Below are 17,156 nucleotides of genomic sequence, written 5' to 3'. Positions count from 1 at the left end.
TACTGAGCAAGGCCAGGGATCGAACCTGCATCCTCATGGTTCCTAGTCGGATTTGTTTCCGATGCGCCACGACAGTAACTCCAAACTCCAATGTTTTGATTTGTTTGGCCTCACTGTGTGTTGGGCACATGGATTTGCACTAAAAATTCTGGTAAAGCCAGTCTAGGAGTCTGTCCCCGTGGCGGGCTGGCCCTGGCCAGGGTAGGGGTGGGGGAAGCACCCCCTTCCCTGACTCCTCAGCAGCTGCCATAGCCCACTTCGCTCCAGGGATATTGGAGGGACTGTCCCCAAAGATGCCAGCTGCCCACAGCACAAGGCTGTTGGGAGCTGAGAACCATCCAGAGCTGTTGTCCACACTCAGCATCACCTGGGGATAAGTCACTCCAGCTTGTGCAAGCTGGGAACTCTCTCCACTCTGTGTGGGCTGCTTCCCTTTCAGGAAGGGAGCCATTTGAGACCTGGGCCAATCTGGAGGTTTCCTCCATTTGGGAATGGAAGTGGAATTTTATACTACATCTCTGATTTTCAGTCTCTGTGACTGTAGCCTATTTGTTGTTTGTGTTTTTGTGTGTACTTTTTGGGGTGAGCCAGTCCTGGTCTGGCCACTGTGGAGGCCTCCGTCTGGGAATGGAAGTGGAATTTCTGGGCTACTCTTCATCTGATCTTTGTTTGTTGTTTGTATGTGCATAGTGCTTGCATTGGTCAGTTGAGACGTCTTTAGTAATGGGGCTCACATGTGACGACACCAGGTAACTTTGCCTATTGCCTTGGGTTTCACCTGTGGTGGAGCCTTGGTTGGGATTTTCCCTTTGCAGTGGATAGGAATCTCCCTTTTTGGTGCCAGGGCCCTGTGATCCTGAGAGACTGTTTTGCATTGCATTTGTTTGGTATTTGATAATACCTGCCCTGATAATCAGAGCTCTGTTCCATTTGATAGTTCCCCTAGGGCCCATTTTGCAAAACTGCAAGATCTTAGGTATGCTTCTATCAAGAGAGAAGGAAGATTCTTTTAAACACTCTATTCTTCAGACTTGAGAAAATTGATTGAGATGAAACTCTTGAAATTCCAAAACTGGTTCTTTTTGCATATGCAGTAGAGAAAGCTAGCTTGGTGACTTCACCTAGGTGAAATAGAAGTTAAATCTTGTTATATCTGTTACCAGTTTGTCAACAAAAATAATAACTTGGTATGATGAAATTTCATGAGTGAATTAAATGCAAATGAGATAAAAGCTTTTAGTAAACTCTGTAGGAATTTTTTTTTTTTTTGGTTAAAAGGATAATTATGTTTTAAAAATGCCTGTTAGAGCGCCGGAGAAAGAAAGACAGTTGACCAGAGCAGTGAGATTTCAAGCAAGATTTATTGACCAGTAGAGTGGTGGGGAGCACTGAGCAAGAGGAACTCAGAACCCCCCAACACACACCCCACCCCACCACCGTTGGGAGAGAATCAGGTTTTATCATGTGCTGTACTCTCTAGGTCCAGGACAGTGGTCGAGATCATGGTATAAAATTTTAACTTTCTCTTTGGGTCTGTCTTTGTCCATTTGAGGTCAACCATTTCATGGACTTAGTCGTTTCACCTGTGGAAGTCCGATAATGTAGAGACAGACTGCTGGTCTGGGTCTGAATGGGTCCATGAGTCATGCGGACTTATTCTTTTGTAGGCCTTCATTTTAGTTTCCACCTAAGAATGCCTGTCTAAAATAGTCTCTCCAGATTATGGTAACAATTACTTGCCTCTTGGTTTTCACTAGAAAATTAAGATTTTTAAGAATTGAGGATTCTAATCTAAACATATAATCAGGAGTTCCTGTTGTGGCTCAGTGGGTTAAGAACCTGATTAGTATCCAGGAGGATGTGGGTTTGATACCTGGCCTTGTTCAGTAGGTTATGGATCTAGCATTGCTGCAAGCCGTGGTATAGATTGCAGATGTGGCTTGGATCCACATTGCCGTGGCTGTGGCATAGGCCCGCAGCTGTAGCTCTGGTTCTACCCCTAGCCTGGGAACTTCCGTATGCCAAAGGAATGGCCCTAAAAAGAAAAAAAAAAGTAATTAAAGCAACTAAAAATAATAAACATTTCGCTGTATTGTAAGAAATGGGGAGTTCCTGCTGTGGTGCAACATGATCGGCGATGTCTCTGGGGGGCTGGGATGTAGGTTTGATCCCTAGCCTGGCACCACAGTTAAGGATCCGGTGTTGCTGCAGCTGCAGCAGTGTAGGTTGCAGTTTGGCTTGGATCTGATCCCTGGCCTGGGAACTCCATATGCCATGAGGCAGCCAAAAAAAAAAAAAGAAAGAAAATGGTATATATGTTTTTAAAAAAAGGTTTTATGTATGTCAGGCTGATTAGATTAAGCTTAATTAGGTAAATGGATTTTGTTATTAAAAAGTAGACTAGGAGTTCCCGTCGTGGCGCAGTGGTTAACGAATCCGACTAGGAACCATGAGGTTGCGGGTTCGGTCCCTGCCCTTGCTCAGTGGGTTAACGATCTGGCGTTGCTGTGAGCTATGGTGTAGGTTGCAGACGCGGCTTGGATCTCTCGTTGCTGTGTCTCTGGCATAGGCCGGTGGCTACAGCTCTGATTCAACCCCTAGCCTGGGAACCTCCATATGCCGCGGGAGCGGCCCAAGAAATAGCAACAACAACAACAACAAAACAACAACAAAAAAGACAAAAGACCAAAAAAAAAAAAAAAGTAGACTAATGCAGGACTAGATTTGGTTCTTCTCTGCTAAGAGAGCAAGTTTACTTAGAATGCTGCTTTTGATAACAGATGGTGATCTTCCTTGCCTTTAAGTGATCTGTGTGTTTGTTTTTTAGTATTCACAGTGACCTATGATTCTATCTGACCAAATGTTTTTAAAACTGGTATTTTTGACAAACTTCCTATCAAACTCAGGTTAAAGTTCCTTTGATTTCAGCTAATCTGGGGATGCTTCAGTGGGTCCCTGAGGCATCTCAGAAAAATGTGTATATATTTTTAATTGGGATTGGTTGGATTGTTAAATTACACGGAAAGTATAAGCCTCCTCAGGTTATATAATATGAATAAGTGTTATTAATATAGATATTCTATAAATTATATAAGGTTCCTGAAATTTGGGTATGTCCTGGTATAATTTGGCAGCATATGAAGTTCCTGGGCCAGGCATCAGATCCGAGCCATAGCCGCTGCTGCCCGCACTGCAATGTAGACCTTCAACCCACTGTGCCAGGCCAGGGATGGAATCTGTGTCCCTGTGCTCCAGAGATGCCACCGATCCCACTGTGCCACAGGAGAAACCCAGCTGTTATGTTAAAATGTTGTATGTCACAACTTGGATAAACTTCTTTGTCAAGAATATTGTCATCAGATCTTTACCCTTGTTTTAAGTCTTTAATAGGCAGTGAAGCTGATGCTTTGCAAAACTGCCAACGTCTTCAAGAAGAAGGACCTTTTTAAAAATTAGTTTTCTAATAGCTGTTAATTCCCACTGCTAAAGTAGTTAAGATATTTTGAAAGTCTAATGGAAACACTGATTTCATAGAACTGTTGGTAAGAGGGATTGATTGTATAGGACTGAGAAAACTAATGAACGTAGTGGTGATTTTTTTTTTTTTTTTTTTTTTTTTGGTTTTACCTGAGATGTTACTGGCTTCTGATCTGTGTTTTTTCCAGATGTGGGAAAATCTTTCCCCTTGGGCTAGTTGTGACTTGCAGCAGTTTGGTGGATTATGCCTTTGTGGGCGGAGTTGAAGCATTTGTCCTTTCTCTCTACCTAACGTCTCCAGAGAGTGGAAATTCTTAGGTTCCCAATAGCCTTTTCAGATAAATTAGGAAGGCCACCTTCTAATAGGTACAAAAAATCTCAAAGTATTTTGGGGACCTCAAAAAGGGAAGAATTCACCCAAACCTATAACGTGAAATCTGACAGCTCCTTGGCATGGCCTTCCTGGCCCTGGGAGGCCTTTTAAAATTTCATCTGAGACTCCTTATGAAAAAAATTCCAGCACAGCCAATTTAAAGGAGAAAATTATCATCAATTAACTGGACTCATTTTGAAAACAAACTAATCTTCATTTGGGTGTATTTGATTTTTAAATGAGGGTGTTTTTAGAGAGAGACTATTTTAATGGATATCAAATTCTGATTCTGTTCATTGAGATCTGCATATACTGTTTAAGGTCCACCTCCCATTTCCCTCATTATAGCTTGGAGAAGGGTGAGTTAACCTACTTGTTTAATCCTGTTCAATAGCACAGCATGGGAATCTAGTATAGTTAAGACACAGTCAGAAAGTTAATAGATAGATGTGAGAACTGGAACCAAAAGCCTTAGTCCAATTACAAATTAGGCAACAACAGAGCTAAGTCAGGTTCAAATAACTGTAGGCAAAGAAAGAGCGAGCCTTGTGTAATTTACTAAAGACTCTAAGAAATATTTCCCTGCCCAAACTGATCAATTCTGTTCCACAATCACCTCTTCTTCTCATATCTAGAAAAGCACTAAAGTCATTAATGGTGACATCTGCTTTGGCCACTGAGGAGAGAAATGCATTTGGAAGTAAAAATGGCATAGCTGTGCCAGACTTAGACGCCACAGGCCCCTCTCAAAACAGTGTCTGCTGGTAAAACCAAGCAGGACCCTGTGGATACCTTTGTCAAGCTTATGATTAACCTTTTTATCTGAACTTTTATTCCTTTTCTTGTCCAACACTTGCTCCCCTCAAGATTGAGGAGTATCACCAGGAAGTAACATCCCCACGGGCCTTGTTTACTATAGGAAGTGTATCTACGCCCAGATGGACATTAATCTCTAATCTGCTGTGACTCAGTTTATGGGACGAAAGGACAAAGAAACTATGAGATTTACAGGACATTTCCACCCCTAAGACCCTATTGAACAAGCACTGATATAGGTAACTAAGCAAGGCCAATGGGAGACCACATCTCTCTGGACCCCATGTTGGTACCTCCGCCAACTTTAAGGAATAAAAACCCCTATAGGAAAATAGAGAAAGAGAGCTCTTCTCCCCTCTCCCATCAGCCCTGGAAGCTATTTACTTTCCTTTAATAAAGACTTTGCTTGTTTCCTACCTGTGTATTTGCGGAGTTCATTTTCCAACTGCCATGAACAAGAACCCAGATTCCGGTATCATCTTTCCGGTATCACCAGCAGCCCTGGGAACTATTTGCTTTCCTTTAATAAAGACTTTGCTGCAGCTCCATACCAAAAAAACTAACAACCCCATCAAAAAATGGGCAGAAGATCTAAACAGACAATTCTCCAAAGACATACAGATGGCCAAAAAACACATGAAAAGACGTTCAACTTCACTCATTATTAGAGAAACGCAAATCAAAACCACTATGAGGTACCACCTTACCCCAGCCAGAATGGCCATCCTCAAAAAGTCTACAAACAATAGGTGCTAGAGAGGGTGTGGAGAAAAAGGAACCCTATTTCACTGCTGGTGGGATTGTGAATTGGTGCAACCACTGTGGAAGACAGTATGGAGATGCCTCAGAAAACTAAACATTGAACTACCATTTGATCCAGCAATCCCACTCCTGGGCATCTATCCAGAGAAAACCACGACTCGCAAAGACACATGTACTCCAATGTTCATTGCAGCACTGTTTTCAATAGCCAAGACATAGAAACAACCTAAATGTCCATCGACAGAGGAGTGGGTGCAGAAGATGTGGTACACATACACTCGGAATATTACTCAGCCATTAAAAGGAACGAAATACCAGCATTTTTAGCAAAATGGATGGACCTAGAAACTATCATGCTAAGTGAAGTCAGCCATACAGTGAGACACCAACATCAAATGCTTTCACTGACATGTGGAATCTGAAAAAAGGACAGACGGAACTTCTTTGCAGAACAGATGCTGACTCACAGACATTGAAAAACTTATGGTCTCCGGAGGAGACAGTTTGGAGGGTGGGGGGATGTGCCTGGGTTGTGGGATGGAAATCCTGTGAAATTAGATTGTTATGATCATTATATAACTACAGATGTGATAAATTCATTTGAGTAATAAAAAAAAGATTAAAAAAAAAAGAGTACAGCAATACTAAACCCATTCTAAAAGAAATACTGAAAGCAATCACTTAAATAAGCCAGTATACAGATCTAAAAGGAAAAAACAAAACCTATTGTAAAACTGACAATAAGCATAAGGAACAGCAAAAGGACATACATGAAGATGTTAAAAAAAAGTACTTCAAAATCAAAGTGTGGGGAAAGAAAGTAAAAAAATCTAGACTTTCTTTTTCAGAATGTGTTTGAGCCTTTATGACTATCAGGCTAAAGGAAGCAGACATAGGAAGGGGTTAACATGCTTGAAAAACAGGGCAACCACAAATCAAATCCTAACATTACGTTCATTAAAAAGAAAAAGTGCACAAGCATAAAATAAAGGGAAATCATCCAACCAAAAAAAAAAGGAAAAAAGAAACACAGAATCAACCAGAAAGCAAGGTTTAAAATGGCAATAAATGCATATTTATCAATAATTACCTTAAATGTCAGTGGACTGAATGCTTCAATCAAAAGACATAGAGTGGCAGATTCGATTAAAAAAAAAAAAAAAGAAAGCAATATACTGTCTACAGGAGACTCACCTTAGGGCAAAGGACACATAAATTGAAAGCGAGAGAATGGGAAAAGATAGTTCATGCCAATGGAAAAGACAGGAAAGCAGGAGTTGCAATACAGTCTATTAGACAAAATAGACTTCAAAATAAAGGCCACAAAGACAAAGGAGGATACTATTCAGTGATAAAAGGATCCTTCAAGAAGAAGATATTACAATCTTCAGTATATATGCCTCAATATAGGCACACCCAGATAAATACAACAAATACTAACATACATAAAAGAAGAAATTGATGGGGATCCAATAATAGTAGGAGACTTTAACACCTGCTCACATCAATATACAGATCCTCTAAACAGAAAATGAATATGGCAACAGAGATCCTAAATGACACAATAGAAAGACTTACTTGACATTTTCAGGACACTACATCCAAAAAAAAACCAGACTATACATTCTTTTCAAGTGCACATGAAACATTCTCAAGGATTGACCACATACTGGAGCACAAAACTAACCTCAACAAATTTAAGAGTATAGAAATTATTTCAATTATCTAAAGATTGTATCTTGTTGGAGGTTTATAGGAGCATCATGACATGACCTCTGTGAACAGCTTCAGGAACAAAGGGTATCTGTACCAAGAAGTTTGCAACAACTGACCCCACCCCTTTAAAATGCTTGCCTTACCTTTAAAAACACTTTACAATTTTGGTTGGATGTTTTGTGAGCATGAGCCATCCATCTCCTTGCGTGGCCCTGCAATAAACTTTTCTCTGCTCCAAATTGTTTCAGTTTGTTTGGCCTCACTGTGCATTAACATGTTTTACATTATAAATACATTATGTCCCTATCTTCAGATGGTGTTATCAAAATTAATTTGTGAAAGAGCTGTATTTAATTGACTTAAAAGTAAGTGCATACAAATCAAATATTTCTAAATGTTTACTGAAAGTAGCCCTAGTTTTTGAAGGATCATATGACTTATATGGTCTAAGATTAATCTTTAATGAATAAAAATAAGTTTAAATTGATAGTTTAATTAATATAGACAATTCTTCAGTCATTAGTATTAAGTATAATACTTTTATTGTACCTAGGTTTGTGAAAGTCTGTAAGATAGTGTTATCTCTATTACAGAGTTTGTCAACAAGAAAATTAATTTGGTGTGATGATGTTTTCATAAGTAATGAAATAGAGATAAATGGAATAACAGCTTTTGGGTGATCTCTTTAAGAACAACTATGTTTCAGAGCTGTCTTGGGGTGCAGCAGGTTGAGGATCTAGAGTTGTCACTGCAGCAGCTTGGGTTGCTGCTGTGGTGTGGGTTCAATCCCTGGTCCAGGAACTTACATGCCATGGGTGTGGCCAAAAAAATAATAACATCGTGTTTTATGGTATATTTACCTAAAAACAGTTTCACCAGATATTTGGTAACATTGAACTTCAGCGTTCTGCTTAATTAATTATGGGAATTCATTGCATATCTAGATTTTTTTTTTTTTTGGTCTTTTTAGGGCTGCACCCGCGGTATATGGAGGTTCCCAGGCTAGGGGTCTAATCCAAGCTACAGCTGCCAGCCTACACCAGAGCCACAGCAACACAGGATCCGAGACACGTCTTCAACCTACACCACTGCTCACGGCAACGCCAGATCCTTAACCCACTGAGTGAGGCCAGGGATGGGACCTGCAACCTCATGGCTCCTCATGGGATTCGTTTCTGCTGCGCCATGATGGGAACTCCCCTAGATCCTTTTTAATAAGATAAAATACTGAAACATTAACTGCCAAAGTAGTCTATGTTTCCTTGCTTTTTGGTCTCATTACATAGAGATTAATATGTCTGAAACTATTATTAAATATGTTTTGTGCCTTATTGAAAGATTGTACTATGAAATGGTATATATTTCCTGAAATTTTTAAAAGTGAACTCTGAGTGAAATGAGTCAGAAAGACAAAGGCAAATACCATATGATATCACTTATAACTGGAATCTAATATCCATCTCCACAGAAAAGAAAATCATGGACTTGGAAAATAGACTTGTGGCTGCCTGATGGGAGAGGGAGGGAGTGGGAGGGATCGGGAGCTTGGGGTTATCAGACACAACTTAGAATAGATTTACAAGGAGATCCTACTGAGTAGCACTGAGAACTATGTCTAGATACTCATATTACAACAGAACAAAGGGTGGGGGGAAAATGTATACATGTAAGGATAACTTGATCCCCTTGCTGTACAGTGGGGGAAAAAAAGTGAACCCTGAGAAGAGTTTTATGTGTGGTCAGGACTAAGATCAAATTGAATTTAATTAAATAAATGAATTTTAATATTATAGGTGAAATGGTAGAGAACCAGAATTTGGTTTTCTCTGTTAAGAGGATAAACTTTTCTTGAAATATTAATCTGCTTTTGTTAACAGATTGTAAAATTTCTTTACTAGTACCTTTCTGCATTGAAATCTTTTGTTGTCACCTTGGTTAAGTGAGGAAATACTGTTTTGCAGTGACTTATGATCTTCCATGGTCAAATGTTTAAAACCTTTTGATACCTATAATAGTCTTCCTCAAATCAAATTCTTGATGAAGTTCTTTTGACCTCTAGCTAACTTTGTGATGCTTCAGAGGGACCCTGAACAACTCAGACATTCATTAGACTTTATTTTGTCTGTTAAATTACCTGAGGGATACACTGCTAAATGAGTAATGATTAACTTTCTTAAATTACATTGTCTGGGTAAATATTACTATAAATGTTCTATAAATTATATGAAGTTCCTAAATTTTGAAATGTCCTTATGTTGTAAGTCATAATTCTAATTATTATCTTAAAATGTTGTTATGTTGCAGAAATAGCCAAATTTCCTTGACAGTTGCATTGTAATCAGGTCTTTAACCATGTTTTTCAAATCTTCTGTCATGAATAGACAGTTAATGTCTTACTCTGATGCTTTTATAAAAAAAATTATTGTGGAGGACTTGCTTTTAAGCACCAGAACTACATTCGACTCATTAAGAAAAGGACTTCCACCTTGTATGAGGGCTCTTTCATGAACAGTCTCATATAAGGCTACTGAAAAAAATAGTAATAGGGTCTCCTTAAACTATTTATGACCCACACTTAGTTGAGTCTCTCCTAAACTCTCAGCACACTCCACACACTTCTGTACTCCAACTCTTCAGAAGTGCTTTTGCTTTCAGCACCTAATGCTGTCTTGCACCAAACACTATCTTGGTTCCATGTAATAACACTAACCTTGCAGGATCAACAAATTTAAATGTCTCATTAAACTTTGCTCTGGAAAATACTTTCTCAACACTATTTTTCGAATATTGTTTTAATTATGACTTCAGTGTATATTTAGGTCAGAATAAAAAAAAATGTTGAGCAAACAAATTCTCAAAAGTAAAATGACTGGGTCAGAAGAGCAGGGTTCAGCTGGAGGGTAAAATTGACAAAGCCAAATTGACTTTTGTTATTTTAAATGTACTAGGTTGATACCTATGTAAGTTGATCCTATGATTGAAATTTTTGTGTGTATGTTAGTTTATGCTGAATTACCAAACAACTCCCAAATTTTCAGCAGCATTTTCTGTATTTCCTACATCACAGTGCTGTGTGGGTGCTCACTTTGGGGAGACAGCACTCTTTCACATCATTCAGGAACCTGGAGTCTCCCATCCTATGCCTTCTACATTTCTAGGACCTCATTCCATCTGCATCCATCAGCGTGTACATGGAGAAATGCCTGTGGGAGGTGATAATGGGCCAGGTCAGGAAGAACACCCATCAGTTCCTCTGCGGCTTTATCTGCAATGGCATAGTCCTGTGGCCACAAGGGAGGCTGGCAGGTCTGCTAGCTGTTAGCCCCAAGAAGAGAGATGGATTTTCACAGACAACCCAAGTTGTCAGCAAAAGGGAGTAACTCTTAGATATATTTTGCTTTCAAATTATTATTGAGTACTTAGGAGCTCCTGTCGTGGTCCAGCAGAAATGAATCCAACTAGGAACCATGAGGTGGTGGGTTCCATCCCTGGCCTTGCTCAGTGGGTTAGGGATCTGGCATTGCCATGAGCTGGAGTGTAGGTTGCAGACACAGCTCGGATCTGGCATTGCTGTGGCTCTGGTGTAGGCTGGCAGCTGTAGCTCCGACTAGACCCCTAGCCTGGGAACCTCCATGTGCTGGGAGTGCAGCCCTAAAAAGACAAAAGACAAAATAATAGTAATAATACTAATAAAATTTTAAAAATAAAAAAATAAGAAATTATTATTGAGTATTTACCATACTCCACACAGACTGTGTGTGGGGAGCAGACTGAGAATTGAGCAGCATCTTGGCCTGGGAGGACCTCTGAATCCACAGAAGGAGAGAAGACATGGTATGAAGTGCCTACCATCCTTGCTCAGTGGGTTAAAGATCCTAGGAAAAAGGATAAAGAGAACCAGCTCTGGAAGTTCAGGGAATGATTCTAGACTTGGAAGCTACATGGAGATGATAGAATTTGAACTCCACTTTCAGAAAAGAACAAGATACAGTTGAGGAGGGAGCTGTAGAATTAGGTCCTCTAAGAATAAGGTATCATGACAAATATTATGCAGACATTAAAATCTACTTTCTAAAACTTTAAATAGATAATAAATGGATAATTACTCATGTTAAGTGAAAGAGTGACCCTTTTTAAAAACTGTAAATTTGGATAAATTACTCAGCTTTGGTGAATGATAGTTTTCTAAAATGTTTTATGGTGGAGTTCCCGTCATAGCTCAGCGGTTATCAAAACTGGCTAACAACCATCTGGATGTGGGTTCGATTCCTGGCCTCACTCAGTGGGTTAAGGATCTGGCGTTGCCATGAGCAATGATGTAGGTTGCAGATGTGGCTCAGATCCCACGTGGCTGTGGCTGTGGTGTAGACTGACAGCTACAGCTCCGATTCGACCGCTAGCTGGAAACCTCCATATGCTGTGGATGTGGCCCTAAAAAGACCAAAAAATAAATAAAATGTTTTATGGTTAATGTAAACAGGAGGTTTCCATAAATATTCCTTAATTTTATACGTTTAACTTCTCTACACCTGACATACACAGCTGGGGTGTAGGTAAGTGAGCTCCATCATGTTCCTACCCTCTCCCTGCAGGTCGCCTGAAACATGATCTCCTTCCTATTCTCTGCTGTGGACCTAGGGCCTGACTCAGGTTCTCAATCAACACACCCTGAAATACGGCATTTGGGAAGTGGCCTGTTTTGTCATAGCCAAGACAATGACTTCCACTAGAAGGCACCCCGGAACCCTGAACTTTATCAAATTTGGTTTGGTGTAACAGCAAGATTGTGACGGAGAGATTGAATTGTTGGCTTATTTGGAGCCCTGCTGCTATTCCTCACAAGGCCACCAGAGGGCAGTGTGTAACTGCTTATGACACACACACTGCCACATTCAAAATATTTCTAAGTTGGCCTCAGAACAACTTTCATAAACTCAGAGGATTTCTTTAAGGTATATTTATTTCCTTTTATCTTCAATAATATTTGTAAGCTAGTTAAAATAGGCTATAGTCAAAATATAAGATGAGCCACTGACGGAAAATTGTCTTTTGTGATATAAGCATTTAAGATTATGGGTCCACAGAAGTTCCTATCATGGCTCAGTAGCTAATGAACCTAATGTCCATGAGGACTCGGGTTCAATCCCTGGTCTTGCTCAATGGGTTAAAGATCTGGCATTGTGGTAAGCTGTGGTATAGGTTACAGACACGGCTTGGATCTGGTGTTGCTGTGGCTGAGGCATAGGCTGGCGGCTGTAGCTCCCATTTGACATCTAGCCTGGAAACCTCCTTATGCTGAGGGTGCAGCCCTAAAAAGACAAAAAAAAAATATATATATATATATATATATATTATGGATCCAACCTCCTTTGTTCACCTCTTTCCTCTCTCCATCCATCTATAAACATCTATTTCACAATATACATAGCATATTAGAGATATTTTTAAACATCTTTTCACAATATACATAGCATATTAGAGATATTTTTTAGTCATATTGCCCCTTATTTGTGACATGAATCTTTGGATAGCAGGTGGTCTGCTCTAAGACAATAAAAATGTCCTTGGTGCCCCAGTGTGAAGCTGGGAAGTAGTCACAGTGGGGTGGGACAAAGGTGGAGCCCTTCTGCTTAGCATAGCTACGGTCAGGTCACACTGTCTTCTGTCCCCAAAGCATTGAGTCTGCTTTCTCCTGGGGAATTGCCCGGGACACTAAAAGACTAATAGTTCTATAGCTAAAGCAAGTAATTTAGCTGATCAGGCCACAAAACAGGCAGCCAGAACCAAAAATCCAGATCCCAAGGCCCTGTACTCAATTCCAAGGCCCTGAATCAATTCCTGTTTGAGCATCAGGATGCCAGAATGGATCTAGGGAGAGCAACTAATGGGATTTCACACTGACTCCTGAGACTTGGGTGGTGATCAGTACCAAGCAGTCAAAGAAGGTTGGATTTTTATTTTTTTTATTTTTTTATTTATTTTTATTTTTTTTTTAATTTTGCTCCTTGTTGCTAAGTATAACTGGCCAGTTGTTTTTTAATTTTAGCTGTTCTTTTTTTTTTTTTTTTTTTGCTATTTCTTGGGCCGCTCCTGCGGCATATGGAGGTTCCCAGGCTAGGGGTTGAATCAGAGCTGTAGCCACCGGCCTACGCCAGAGCCACAGCAATGCAGGATCCGAGCCGAGTCTGCAACCTACACCACAGCTCACGGCAATGCCGGATCGTTAACCCACTAAGCAAGGGCAGGGACCGAACCCTCAACCTCATGGTTCCTAGTCGGATTCGTTAACCACTGCGCCACGACGGGAACTCCAGAAGGTTGGATTTTTAATGAACAAGGACTGATGTTTAAACCCAAGCATTTTAATGGAAATTAAGCCCATTATGGGAGGGATGCAACCTACCACTTGCTACAGATATTTATAGTTGGTTTTCAAATGCAGAGGACCATCCAAAATGTACTGCAAAACTGCCTTATCTGTGTCAGAAACAATCCTAAAACCAGGGCAACCAGTTAAAAAGAGAGAGAGAGGGAACCTGAGGGACAAAACTAGGAGATGATTGGTAAATAAGAGATTACTGTTATGCCAAGAGCCATGGGAAATCATAAATTTTGCTATTATTATTTGTATACACTTTCAAAGGATGGGTTGAAGCATTTCCATGCCGAACAGAAAAGGCTTCTAAGAAGGCTTTTAACAAAGGACTTACTAAAAGAAATTATCCCTCATGTTTGGTCACCTCTTTCACTTCAAAGTGGCAACTGAGGAGATTTCATAGCCATGGTAACTCAGTGGGTGTCTGGGGCCCTCGGAATACAGTGGAAGTTATATGTGTCATTGAGACCTTGATCTCTGGGAAAGAATGAAAAGATCAATCATACCTTAAAGATGATCACCAAAGTATGTCCAAAAACCAACTAAACTTTTGATGTCTTACCCCTTGCCCTGTCTAGGGTAAGAGTAGCACCTAGAAACAAACTCCAATTGAACCCTTATGAACTATTATATAGGAGACCTTTCCTTAAGACTGAGTATTATTGCCAAATTGAATCACTAAAAAAGTTTGAAGTAAAATGTTTTCATGGATTTCCAAAGTAATAAGGTCTGTTTTGGAAGGACAGTTAAAAGTCATATCTTATGGTTAATCCTTTCATTCATCAAAGTTTGTACTTGCTATCTCCTATACTTAAGAAGGCGTCCTGGAATTCCCTCTATGGTGCAATGATTGTTAGTGTCTTGAGAGTGCTGGGTTGAAGGTTTGATCCCCAGCCTGGCATGGTGGGTTAAGGATCCAGTGTTGCCACAGCTGTGGCTTAGGTCACAACTGTGGCTTGAATCTGATCCCTGGCCCAGGAACTCCATGTGCTGAGGGGTAGCCAAAAATGGAGAAAAAGAGAGAGAAAGAAAGAAAAAAAAGACCTCCCCCACTCACAAAATGATTGTCTCTAAGACTTAACAGTTCAAAATGGAACTCACGAATATTTGCAGTTAAGTGATAAGCAATTTCATTCATGTTGTAAAAAATCCACACTCATAATCAGCAGGAAGAAGGTAGAATAGTCCTCACTCTAGTTCCCTTGAGGCTTAAGAATATACCAAAAAAAAAAACCCAAATTGAAATAGCACATAAAACATTCACCATCTTAAACTGGATTTACTTCCATAACTAGGTTGTTGAGTAGTCAAACCTTGAGTTATATTAAAGACAGCCCTGCACATGTGCTTAATACGAACCCATGTCTGTAGGATGACACCAGAACCATGAATTTTTAGTCTATGGAACTAAAAGACCAGAACTGTTGCCACTGGAGCCCTTTAAGAAGTGCGAAGACCTTCAGTAAGGAAAATCTGTGTTCCATAAGCATGAGTAGCTTACATGGATTGATTTGAAAATATACAATTAGCTTCCAAGTTTGAAATTCCCTTAACACTTCAAATTTCTCCACAAACTGTGGATCAGGGACACAGATTTGGGAGGCTTGCCTCTTATCTCCTTGACAGTTGACTTCACAATAAAGCTTTTTGTTTCTTTTTATTTAACTATAGTTGATTTATAATATTGTTAGTTTCAGATGTACAGCTTCAGATTCTTTTCCATTATAGGTTATTACAAGATATTGAATATAGTTCTCTGTGCTATACAGTAAATCCTTGTTATTTATATATGGTGATGTATATCTATTAAACCCAAACTCCTAATTTATCCCTTCCTGTCCCCCTTACCTTTTGGTAACCATATATTTTCGGTGAGTTTGTTTCTACTTTATAAATAAGTTGATTTGTATCTTTTATTTAAGATCCCACATATTAGTGATATCATTTAATAGTCTTTCACTGTCAGACTTACTTTACTTAGTATGATAATCTCTAGGTCCATCTGTGTTGCTGCAGATGGCATTATTTCATGCTTTTTCATAGCTAAGTAACGTGTGTGTGTGTGTGTGTCCTTCTTTTGATGGACATTTAGGTTGCTTCTGTGTCTTGGCTATTATAAATAAGACTGCTGTGAATGTTGGTATGCATGTATCTTTCTGGGCTTTGTTTTTTCCTTTCTCAGCTGTACCCTCAGCATATGGAAGTTCCCAGGCCAGGGAATGAACCTGAGCCACATCTGTGGCCTGTGCCACAGTTGCAGCAATTCTGGACCCATAACCCACTGCACCAGGCTGGAGATTGAACTGGCAATGCCATAGAGACAAGTCAGGCCATTAACCCACTGCACCACAGTGGGAACCGCATGTATCTTTTTGAATTACAGTTATCATCCTTTCCAGATGTACTGCCCACGAGTGGGATTGGTGGATCACATGGTAATTCTACGTCTACTTTTTTGCAGAACCTCCATACTGTTTTCCACAGTGGCTGCATCAGCTTAAGTTCTCACCAACAGTTACCTTTTCTCCACATATTTTCCAGCATTTATTGCTGTAGACATTTTGATGATGGCCATTTTGACTGATGTAATGTGATGCGATACCTCATTGTAGTTTTGATTTATATTTCTGTAATCATTAGCAGTGTTAAGCATCTTTTCATGTGCCTTTTGGTCATCTTATGTCTCCTCTGGAGAGATGTCCATTTAGGTCTTCTGCCCATTTTTTTTAATTGTGTTGTTTGTTTTTTTCCCATATGGAGTTATATGGGCTTTCTCTATTTTATTTCTGTTTTTTTAATTTTTTAATTTTTATTTATTTATTTATTTTTGCTTTTTAGGGCTACACCTGCAGTATATGGATGTTCCCAGGCTAGGGGTCTAATCGGAGCCACAGCCACAGCACCACAGGATCTGAGCCATGTCTGCAACCTACACCACAGCTTACAGCAATGCCAGATCCCTAACCCACTGAGTGAGACCAGGATTGAACCCACAACCTCATGGTTCCCAGTTGGATTCGTCTCCACTGTGCCCTGACGGGAACTCCAGCTCTCTCTATTTTAGAGATTAACTCCTTGTCTGTCCCATAGCTTGCAAATATTTTTCTCCCAGTTCATAGGTTGTCTTTTTGTTCTGTCCATGGTTTCCTTTGCTATACAAAAGTTTAAAGTTTGATTGGGTCCCATTTGTTTATTTTTGCTTTTTTTTCTTTTACCTTGGGAGACTGACCTAAGAAAACATTGCTATCAGAGAATGTTTTACCTGTTCTCTTCTAGGAGTGTTACAGTGTCAGGTCTTATATTCAAGCCTTTAAGCCACTTTTTGAGTTTATTTTTGTGTACGGTGTGAGGAAGCATTCTTACTTCATTAATTTAATGCAGCTGTCCAGCTTTCCCAACACCAAAAGAGACTGTCTTTTCTCCATTGTATATTTTGCTTCCTTTGTTAAAGATTGATTGTCGGACATGTGTGGGTTTATTTCTGGGCTCTCCATTCTGTCCCCTTGATCTACATCTGTTTTTGTGCCAATACCATGCTGCTTTGATTATTGTAGCTTTGTGGTATTGCCTGCTGTCTGGGAGAGTTACGCCACCAGCTTTGTTCTTTTTCCACTTTCGTGGTTCCATATAAATTGT

General features: G+C 39.8%; 1 protein-coding gene across 11 annotated transcripts in view; it reads left to right on the top strand.

The window, feature by feature from the left end:
- Positions 1-17,156, top strand: part of LOC110256663 (double homeobox protein B-like) — a 68,459-nt gene that overhangs the window by 4,563 nt on the left and 46,740 nt on the right. For 4 of the 11 annotated variants that reach the window (XR_014827796.1, XR_014827794.1, XR_014827788.1 and 1 more), the window contains exon 2: positions 11,737-12,096. The exons of the other annotated variants lie outside the window; for them this stretch is intronic. The gene's annotated coding sequence lies outside the window, so the exon portion shown is untranslated. The remainder of the gene's footprint in view (positions 1-11,736; positions 12,097-17,156) is intronic. 11 annotated transcript variants of the gene reach the window in all.

The sequence above is a fragment of the Sus scrofa genome, chromosome 14 (assembly GCF_054392235.1).
Source record: "Sus scrofa isolate SSC_HxYL_T2T_F1_AM1 chromosome 14, Sscrofa_HxYL_maternal_Yorkshire_Landrace_v2.0, whole genome shotgun sequence".
In the NCBI taxonomy this organism is placed as follows: domain Eukaryota; kingdom Metazoa; phylum Chordata; class Mammalia; order Artiodactyla; family Suidae; genus Sus; species Sus scrofa.
The sequence above is the reverse complement of the archived record's forward strand: the minus strand, read 5'-3'. Positions and strand labels throughout refer to the sequence as shown.